This window comes from Tamandua tetradactyla, chromosome 22 (assembly GCF_023851605.1).
Source record: "Tamandua tetradactyla isolate mTamTet1 chromosome 22, mTamTet1.pri, whole genome shotgun sequence".
Classification (NCBI taxonomy): Eukaryota; Metazoa; Chordata; class Mammalia; order Pilosa; family Myrmecophagidae; genus Tamandua; species Tamandua tetradactyla.
The window spans coordinates 31560523-31571815 of NC_135348.1; the positions used below are offsets into that span (position 1 = coordinate 31560523).

The 11293-nt window shown below is 35.3% G+C and overlaps 1 pseudogene; it reads right to left on the reverse strand.

Annotated features, from left to right (window-relative positions):
• Positions 1-1458: 1458 nt before the first annotated feature.
• Positions 1459-4646, reverse strand: LOC143666130 (TCF3 fusion partner pseudogene; annotated as a pseudogene).
• Positions 4647-11293: the final 6647 nt, after the last annotated feature.

Genomic DNA, 11293 nt, shown 5'->3' on the forward strand with positions numbered 1-11293 from the left:
TTCTTGAGTTATAACTAACCTCTGCCAAAATACGTAAGGCATCAGATGCGCCTCATGATTCCTTATTTTGTTGCATTTATTTGGATTCTTTATATATTTTCTTATAGCCAAATAACATTAATTTTAGGAGGGGAGAGATTAAAAATTGCTTTGAATTACATGGTGTTTTAGTTTCCATGGTTTCTGATCATCCTCTAAAATTGATTTTCTATTTCAAAGAATAGAAACAAAAGATCCAGGTATTTAAGGGGGACATTTTAGCACAATTTTTTTTTTTTTTTTAGTTTTAGTGTAAAACACAAGGAAATCATATTCTCGAAAAAAGTGACATTAAAAATTAAGAAAACTTTATTTTGTTTCTTGAAAGTGCTTCACAGTTTCTACAAATTAGAATTTTATACTATAGAAGAGCAGGAGACCTGACGAACAAAAGATGAACTTGTTTAAGTCCAGTGATTGTCTGATAGAAACTCATACACATGATTTGCAGCTTTTAAATTCATTTTAGAGTAAGAATCAAAGATAGAACAGCATAGAAGTAAAGTTAGCTTTTGAGATTCAGGTTTGAGGAAATAAAATACTTATAAAATTATGTCTTTCCCCAAAATCTATGCACATTTTGTGTCTCTCTCTATATATATTATTACTACTTTTATTTTTTTTTTCAAAATTTGCTTGTTCATCAGACAGGGCACTCCATGTTAGATTTCAGTGACACAGCAGTGGTTTTACTTCTCAATTCTGTCCCACGTCCATTGTGGGCAGACAGGAGATGCTGCTCCACAACATCATCCATCTGGGGACCAGATCATGATGAAGCACATGCTGTTCTTTCACAATTTCCACCTAGGAATAACAGGAGTCACTTTTGTTCACATTCCATGGCCCAAATTTAGTTAGATGGACACATTAAGCACCAGTGCAATGAACGTGCAGTGAGACCAATAGCTTGGAGTAAGAGAAGTGAAATACATGGGAGAGAATATGATCTTCTTTTTGTATGTGAAGTGTAGAAAAATATAAATGAGTAAAAATCAGTGATTGGTGGCCATAAGGAATGTTAAAGGAAAAAAATAGTGGGTTAACATCTCAACCTGGTTTTTCACATACCATAAAAATAGCTTCAAAATATGGAAAACATTAATGGAATAAAATTTTATCTTAAGGACATGTTAAGGACTGAATTACTAAATTCTGGTCATTGGGCTGTATTCTATTAATAAAGCAGTCATATTAAAATAGTTTCAGCAAAGTTTAATTATACCTTATTTATGTGCACTGATATGCGAGCTAAGTTATCCTTTGGAAGTTTGGGCTTCCTTGCTTAGAATCAGAAGACAGAAATTTGATTTCTTGGTTTTAAAAAAAGGGTCTAGGTCCATGGACTCTACTTAGTCTTTAAAATAGATTATTGTGTTTGTTCGTTTTGTTTGCGTGTCTGTCTGTTTAGTGTAAAGATCAGTTTATTGGGAGGAGGTCAAAGAGGGGGCTGGCTAGGTTGGGGTATAACAACAATTTGTCCGGCCCCTGATGCCGCGGTCCAGCCGCAGCAGAGGGAACGGGCTTGAAGGTGTGGAGGGTCGTCGGCGCGAGAAGAACACCAAGAGACAGCTTAGAGAATTCTTTTCTGAGAAGAGTTGCTTAGATTTATTTTTGCTTAACTGATTTTATACCCTTATTCTTGGCAAGGAAACAGGTATCACAGAATCATGGTTGTGTCATGGCTTACATTTTAGGTAAAGTTACAGGTTCAGGGAAGCAAAGCGAAAGTACACGTTTTGATTTTCTTAGGAACACTTACACAAGATTTTAATAGCAGCAAGATATTGGCTTAAACCACAGACATTGTGTTTGCAGTTTTCTGAGTTTAGACTTTCTTTTCCTATTATTCTACAGGTGAGGCAATATGTCAAGACCTATTTTAATCTGGTTAAAGGTTAGCTTGTTTTGATTAGAAGGTTACATTGTTTACTTAGATTTTTTATTGTTTTATAGCAATGGACCGGTGCCGTGGTGGGGAGTAAATTTCCAGGATGGCTCAATGCAGGGTTTTTTAATTGTAAGTGTTTACTTTCTATGGGGTACTTTTCTGTGACTTGTTCTAAAAGCACTTCTGCCTGCTGTATCTGCAGCATGACTTGCTTAATGGGGGCGTCCCAACCTAATTTTTTCCAAACAGTCATTAACAAGGTTTTGCAATTTGTACAATTTGTATCATTTTTTCCAATTCTTTTGCTTTCTGATTCGTTTTGATATAATGCTTGGAGCACAACCAGCAACAAGAAACACACAATTAGTGTCGTTAATCCCAGTATTTTTCTATTACACCATTTTATGCCTCGTCCTCTTTTGGGGCGTTGAAGGCCTTGCCTACCGCCCTCCCTTCCAGGGAACTGTGTCAAACCGGGGAGGAAAAAGAGGACGCGGCACCCTGAGAAACCCAACTCTAATCCAGGCCCTCTTCTTTGAAGACAAAATTCTCTTCGACCTTAATCTGCATTGCAGCCACTTCTGGACTCAGGGTGGCTCCGGTTCAACGTCCACCCTGGGGTGCTCGCTAGTTGTCCTGCACCCGGGGCCCCTCGCCGAGCCTGGGCTGCTGGGTTCTGGGAGTGTTGCAAGTCCCTCTGGACTGGGGCAGTTCCTCCTTCTCTAGAGGCAAATCCCAGCATTGCCTGGGGTAGGGGCACCTCTACCTTAACTGCCCTCATCTTCCAGAACGATGGTGAGTTGGGCGGCCCGATAGTCGTCCGGGTGGGAGTCCAAAACCCTCCTGAGCAACCTTCGTACCGCTGAAGTCTTCGACTTAGTCTGCACCTACCGAAGCATATGCAATTTACGCTATCTGCTCCAGCTCCCGACAGCGCCGACCTAGCACCAGGTATTTCCTAGGATTCAGTTGCTGCTAGTGCCGCTGCAGGTCCCTAACCCTTTGCATCCTGATCCCAGAGCGGCCCAAACCACAGGACACAATTCCCCTCCAACTCTCCAGTAGGTTCTCCTCAAGCCCGAGGCCACCTCTCACTGCTCCAGCCCCGTCCTTCTCCTGCTTGGGAGCCTGGAATTTCTCCAGTCACATGCATAAAATAATTTCTGAAATCAGAGATTTTTGAAAATTTTATTACTATTTCAATCTTCTTAATTAAAAAAAAATACGAACGTAAACACTTCAACATAAAGTTGTTTTCTCAAATTAGAGTTTCTAATGCAGAGCTGAATACATGGAATATGTTTAGAATTTTCGAAATCCTTCTTTACAAACACTATTCTATTTCAAAACACTTAATAAACAGGTTTTTCTCTTTTAAATAGATATGCAGTTTGTAAATATCACTCTAGGCTTGCCAATGGTAAATTCTATGATTTTTCCAATATGTGAACTTTACTCGGATGTCACTGTATGTAGTTTGTTTATTTATTTGTTTATTTATTTATTTATTTATTTATCTATTTATTTATTTATTTCACAGGCAGGCACTGGGAATCGAACCCGGGTCTCCGGCACTGGGTAGCATTTTGAGTGCAGTTGTTCACGCTGTTTTTTCTAAGCCGAAAGACATCACTACTGGGTCTTACACAGATGGAGCAGAATGCTATGGAGAACACGTTCCCCAGTATCTGTCAAGTCAGGCTGAGCAGAGGCGGTATTCAGAAGCCGTGAAAGCTTCGCTGGACATCAGAACGTATATCTAACTACAGAGACCTCAAAATTAACTTTCAAAGAGTATAAAGTACACATATTTCTTTCAGCATGCAGAAAAGCAGTCAGGACTTCTAGCCCATCAGAAATGAAATAGAATGTTAATGGCTTGCTTAAAAGCCACACACTTTGTGTAGGATTATGGCTCAATAATAACGTTGTACAATAAGTAAAGAAAAGGTATGGTCAATTTCTGCTTCCAAATTACTGGAAAATGCCCAGATACTTAAAATTTAGAAAATATTTTTAATTAAAAAATGCATAGTAAATCAACTTTATCATATTGAATATGTGAGAGATTAACGATTTCTCTACAATTTTAATCAATAGAGAGCAGGTTATGCCATGGTTCAAAATAAGATTTTGTGTCACTGTATAAAGGGAGGACATTAAATTTCCAATTTCTAGAAGGGATAAGGATGCATGTAGTCATCAGTTTTTTGCTTGTTTGTTTGTTTTTCTCCAATATGAATAAGGAGCAAATGACATTTTTAAGCTATACATCTTCAGGGAAAATAGATATGATCAAAGCGTATCTCAAGTGTATTCTAGCAAACAAGACAAGAAAACAACTAACAGAAGAAAGACCTGCAAGGTGAAATGAGGGAAAAGAAGGCAAAGGAATCCTAAATAAATAAATAAATATATCATTTGAAATCAACTGCCAAATATCCCTTCATATATCATGTACTGGGGTTCCTTTCTGTTTCTTAATTTTCTGTGATTTTTACATGATAACTTCATAATATATGGAAGATTCAGAACCATTTTTAAATGATATTTCTCCTTTTACAAGTCCTCCAACTGCTACTACATTTTTAATGCCTATCTATCATTTGACCTCTTCTAATTTCCCACGGAGACTGAGTAGGAATAAGTTGCGCTTTGGGTTTGGCTGAAACGTTCCTAAATGTGACTTTGAGTCTAGATCATTCATATTACACATTCTCGGAAATATACTGAGTAAGCATCACATCAGAATGATGAAATTGGGAGACTCTACTCTTTGCTTAAAGAAACAAGATTGCATGCCATTTATTTTGTTTGGTTTTTTGTTTCCAACTTGACTTTTTGGAAGATATGATTGTTGAAGAGTAACTTTATCAAGAGAGAAAGGAAAATTGTTAGAAAGTAAAAGATAGTAGAAAAAAACTTGTTAGGTGATTAGTTTAATGCTTAGATACATTAAATATGTGATGAGAGATATGCAATATTTTTCTTTCCTAGAGTAACAAAAAACATTCTTACATCTAGAATGGGTGTGAAACTATAACTTTATCTTGGGGAAGTCTTTAGATCATTATCTGGTAAGTTTCTTGTTTATTAATAATTATTTCTAAAATAACAAGCCATATTTTTGTCATATTATTCACTAAATATATTTCTATTAAATGACACATTTTGTACATCTTTGGTGGGATTGGTTTCTATATAGACATGTGTGCATATAACTGCATATATGTAATTTCTTTTCAGTGTTTAAATCAAATTTGTTACTTAAAGTTTATTATCGCTAAATTATCACTAGGTAATCTTAGATTTTATTATTTTAAGGAAAATTTTAGAACTGTGCTTTAAAGATTTGTTTTAATAAACCAAGTCTATTGAAGAAAAATATTTTTAAATCATAAGTGAACATTGCTTAAAGAAGCTTTTTCTGTAAATGAATGCAAATGGTTTTAAAAATGCCTTTTTCTAGGTTTCATGCATTTTATTTTCAATCAAAAAGCAGCAATTCTTTATTTAGAGTATCATTAGCTTTCAACTAAGTGTTTTAACAAATATTTCAAGCTGTGGATGTATATTCTAGTAGTTGAAAGCAAACTGCACTTAATGAAAATATTCATATTACCATATCACTTTTGAGAGATTCAAAGTAATCAAGGAGAATAATGTAATTGTAATGATTTCTGGATTAAATTAATGTGTTTTTTTAATTACTTACTCTAACTAACCTAATTAATTTGACCATGTTCTCTTTTGGTAAATGTGTAAGATTTTAAAACCTCAAATAACCCTAAAGAATAGCTCTTTTAATGTAACTTTTAATTTTTCTCAATTATACTTCCAATTAAATTAATAAGTAATGCTGAACTTTATAAATTAATAGAGCTAATGAAAATTTTCCATTTAAAACTACTAAATGATGAGGTTAATGCTTAGATACATTAAATAAATGAGCAGATACACAATACTTTTCTCTTCTCTAGTAACAAATACCACAGAATTCACAATTTACCAAGTAATCTTAAATGAAAAAAAGTATATTAATGAAAAAATATTAAACTTAAAAAAAATTTCAATATTAAAATAGCACAAATGTGTGGTTTAAGAAATCAAACAATACTACAAATTTAGAGCATACAAAAAAACCTTCTCATCCTATCCCTGTTCTTTCCTGCCTGGAACTCACTTTCACTCTTTTAGCTATTTCTTGTGATATTTAACTCCACATTTCTGAGTAATAGACATGTATGATAATAACTTGTTTTATTGCATTTCAGTTTACTGTGCTGCAAAATACTGTGATTTTTACAAATTGGAGATTTGTGGCATACCTATGTTGAGCAAGTCTATTTCACCATTTTCCAATAACATACTCATTTCATGTGTCTGTGTCACATTTTGTTAACACACAGTGTTTCAAAATTTTCATAACTCGCAGTATTTCAAAATTTTCATAGTTATCATGTCTGTTATGGTAATCTGTGATCTTTGATCACAATTATTATTGTAATTGTTTTGGGAAGGCACCAAACTGCATCCACATAAGATGAACAAACTTAATTGCTACATGTTGAGTGTGTTTTGACTACTCCACCAGTCATGCACTTCCTGGTCTCACTCCCTCTCTTTCCTTTATTTCCTGAGATGCACCAATATTTAAGTCAAGCCAATTAATAACCTAAAAATTGTCTTAAAGTCTTCAAGTGAGAAGAAGAGTCACATGTTTCTCACTTTAACTCAAAAGCTAGACACTATTAAGCTGAGAGAGGAAACATATTGAAAGGCATGACGAGCTGAAATCTAGGCCTGTGGTGCCAAGCAGACAGCCAAGTTGCAAGTGCAAAGGAAAAGTCCTTGAAGGAAATTAAAAGTGCTATACTACTGAACACAAAAACGATAAGAAAGTGAAACAGGATCATTGCTGATATGGAGAAAGTTATACTAGTCTGGATAGAAGATCAAAGCAGCCACAATGTTCTCTTAAGCAGAGACTTAATTCACAGAAATTCTATGAAGGCTGAGAGAGGTGAGAAAGCTGCAGAAGAAAAGTTTGGCGCTAATGGAGCTTAGTTTATGAGATGTAGGGAAACAAGTCATCTCCATAACAAAAGTGCAAGGTGTAGCAACAAGTGCTGATGTAGAAGCTCTAGCAAGTTACCAGAGAATATAGCTAAGATAATTGATGTTTTTCAGTTTGCTAAAGTTGCTGGAATGCAATATACCAAAAATGGAATGGCTTCCTTTCTTTTTTTTATTTTGTATGCTGTCTGGTGGGGGTCACATTTCATTCTTTTTCCATGTGAATATCCCATTATTACAGCATCTTTTGTTGAATTTTTGTTTGCTTGTTTGTTTGCTTGTCTGCTTGTTTTTGGGAAGTACATGGGCTGAGAATTGAACCTGGGGCTCCTGCATGTGGAATGGCTTTTAAAAAGGAAATTTATTAAGTTGCAAGTTTACTGTTCTAGGGCCATAGAAATGTCCAAACAAAGGCATCCAAAGAAAGGGCCGATAAAGTTCAGGGTTTCTTTCAGCTGAGAAGGCACATGGTGACTTCAATTAGCTTTTCCTTCTCATCTCATAAGGCTTCCCCAGAGGTGTTTTCCTTCTGCATCTCCAAAGCTTTCTGGCTGTGTGGGCTCTGTGTGCTCTAAAGCTTTTTAGAAACTGGTTCCCTCTTAAACGGCTCTAGTAAGCAACCCCACCTTGAATGGGTGGAGACACATCTCCATGGAAACCATCTAATCAAAAGTTATCAACTGGGTAGTGCAACAGCGGTTCAGTGGCAGAATTCTCGCCTGCCATGCCGGAGACTTGGGTTCGATTCCTGGAGCTTGTCCATGCCAAAAAAAAAAGTTACCATCCACAATTGGGTGGGTCATTTCTCCATGTAAACAATAAAAAAAATCCCGTCTAGCAATACTGAATGAGGATTAAGCAACTTGACTTTTCTGGGGCGCAAGACAGTTTCAAACTGGCATATAACTAACTGAACATCAGATTTTCAATGTAAATGAAACAGTCTTCTATTAGAAGAAGATCCTATCTAGGGCTTTCATCATTAGGAAAAGTCAATGCCTGGCTTCAAAGCTTCAAAGGATAGTCTGACTTTCTTGCTAGGGGTTAACACAGCTGGTCACTTTAAGTTGAAGTCAATGCTCCTCGACCATCCTGAAAGTCCTAGTTCCTTAAGAATTATGCTAAATCTACATTCCCTGTGCTCTATAAATGGAACAACAAAGGCTGAATGACAGTAGATCTGTTTACACCATGCTTTACTGAATATTTTCAGCATACTGTTGAGGTCTACTGCTTAGTAAAAATGATTACTTTTAAAAATTACTGTTCATTGACAATGCACCTGGCCACCCAAGAAAACATATGGAGATGCACAATTTAATTACAGTAATGTTGTTTTCATGCCTGCTAACCCAGCATCCATTCTGGATCAAGGAATAATTTTGATGTTCATGGCTTATTATTTAGAAATACATTTCATAAGGCTAGAACAGCCATAGATAGCCATTCCTCTGATGGATCTGGGCAAAATCAATTGAAAATCTTCTGGAAGAATTTTCTATTATAGGTGCCATACATGATTCATGGAAGGAGGTCAGACTATAAACATTAATAGGAATTGGGAAGAAGTTGATTCCAAGTTAAAGACTTCAGAGGTGGAAGCAACTGTAGATGTGGTGGCAATAGCAAGAAAACTAGAATTAGAAGTGGAGCCTGAAGATGTGAATGAATTGCTGTAACCTCATGATAAAACTTGAACATATGAGGAGTTGCTTCTTATAGAAGAGGAAAGAAAGTGATTTATTGAGATGAATCTACTCCCAGTGAAGATATTGTGAAAATTGCTGAAATGACAACAAAGCGTTTAGAATGTTACATAAACTTAGTTGATAAAATAGCAGCTAAATTTGAGAGGTTGGTTTCTAAGTTTGAAAGAAATTCTGCTATGGGTTAAATGCTATCAAACAGCATCCCATGCTACGGAGGTTTTTCGTGAAAGGAAACGACAATTCATGCAGAAAACTTCATTGATTCCTTATTTTAAGAAATTGCCACAGAAACTGCAACCGTCCACAATTTCCCCCTTGACCAGCCAGCAACCATCAGCATGGAGGCAAGACCCTCCGCCAGCAAAGATTATGACCCATTGAAGGCTTAGATGATGGACAAAGCAGCTTTTAGCAATAGAGTACTTTCTTTCTAATAGTGGTATGTTCATTTTTTTTAGACATAATGCTCTATTGCACACTTAAAAGATTACAGTATAATGTGAACATCATTTTTATGTGCACTTGCTTTATTGGGATATTCACTTTATCACAGTGGTCTGGTACCAAACATGCAATATCCCTGAGGTACGTCTGCACTGGTTTTATATTTTAGATATTATCTATGATACTTATATTATGAAAGATAATACTTTCACTTTCTTACTATTACAGCTTCTTTCTTTGATAACAAACAGTTCATACTAAACCTTAAGTGAAAGGGAGTAATCCTTAATAATAATCTGTGTCATTAAATCAAGTTATAGGACAACATGAGGTTCAATATGTCAGTTTCACAAGTGTCAATATGGATATAAAATTGATGACATTCTGATTATATAACAGCTGTCATTTGTGAAGACAAAATATAATCACCACAAACAAAACCAGCGGAAAACTGAGTGTATGAAAGTTACATGGAATATTCTATAAAGTTGAATGCAAATTAGAAAGAAAATGGGTTTAAAGAGTAAGGTAAAAGGACTATTTACATAAGGCTGTTTTGAATACTAGTGAGTTAAAAGGGTAGATGGGAGATTTCGCTCTTTGTAAGAGGTAAGTTCACAGCTAAAAAAGAAGCTTGAAGCTTGGTGCCAACCTCAATCTAATGATCAATTGTATTAGAAAAATGTTTATTTACAAACATTGTTAGATAAAATTCACCATAGTCTGCTTTTATGTTTTTGCTCAGTAAGTAAAATTTTTATTATACTTTTTTAGTAAGAACCTATAGTTAACACCTTTAGTTTCTCAGAAAGTATTTATACCCAGACAATCACTATATAGTTGGGGGACAAATGTGGCTAAACTCTGGGAAAGCGCATTGTTTGGATTAGTGCATGCCTTGTTCCACTTAACTTAATGCTTGCATGTTTATTTTCGTTAATCAGGAAATTGTGATTCCAAAGATATCCTTTAAAATTGTATTTTTGTTCTTGGTATACAGAAATAGTATTATTAACTGAAATTATTGTATGAATAGGTGACTAATAGCTCTTTCCCTAATAACACATGTTTAGATTATGCTTCAGTTTGTGACTTCTGCCCTTTAAATTTGTGATTTACCCCAATAGTTGCTCTGAGAGAGTTACTATTTTTTCAAATTGCTAGATGCCCCATTTGATTTTTGCTGTTTCATTCTCCCCATCTCTCATTCTGGAGAGTCTCAGCTATATGACATCTTTATAAAATGAAGTTCAGGGCCAATTTATAGCAATCCATCTACCAGTATTTCCTTGTATTTTCTGCTGAACATACTTAATTTGGCTGAGTATGCAGTGATTTAGCTGCCCTTGTATTAATACCTTATTAGTTCTCTTATGTTTAATGTTTTGAAGTACTTGTAAGAAAGCATCTATAAGTAAAACTTGCAAAAATCCATTTCTCTGTTTAATCTGCTATTGGTAGTACATTATCCATTCAATCTGCCCAGCTTCTAATTAACTTTCAGAAAAGTAATCATCTAATCCACCACTAAAACTTGAAGTTACAGGTACATTTTTCCTTTAAGTACAGGTACATTTTGTTTGAACTTTTGCGTGGAAAAGCTGCTAGTGGAGTTTTAAAAATAATCTCTTACCCTTGAATCAGTATGAAAAAATCACATTTGAGTTTTCTGAATAAATACTAGCCTACACAATGATAAGTCTGCTGTTGTGAAACAAAGATAAAACTCTAGACATCAGTTTTCACAGCCCCAGACAATAAAATTGAGGTTAAATGAAAAGATATAGGAGGGAATTGATGTCTTCTATGGTATAAGTGAATATGCAGTATAAACAGGAGTTTTAAACTTTCACAGGAATTAATATGTGAAGTTTTCAATAGTTGAGCAGACCCTATGAAGACAACACAAGTTCTAAATGTGTTTTAATCTAATTTCACCTTTGTTGGTTTTAAAGCTGAGACAGTCTCCACCTCAGGGGAACGCAAACTTGGCTTACATTCTGTGAGCTAGCCAGCCCTGTAGAGAGGAGGGTCAGTACTTGAAAATCAGAGAATAATGAAGCATTCGTTTTTGTGTATGTTAGTTATATCAATCAAATCCATGATTTGAAACTCCTTTAATTATGTGATGGAA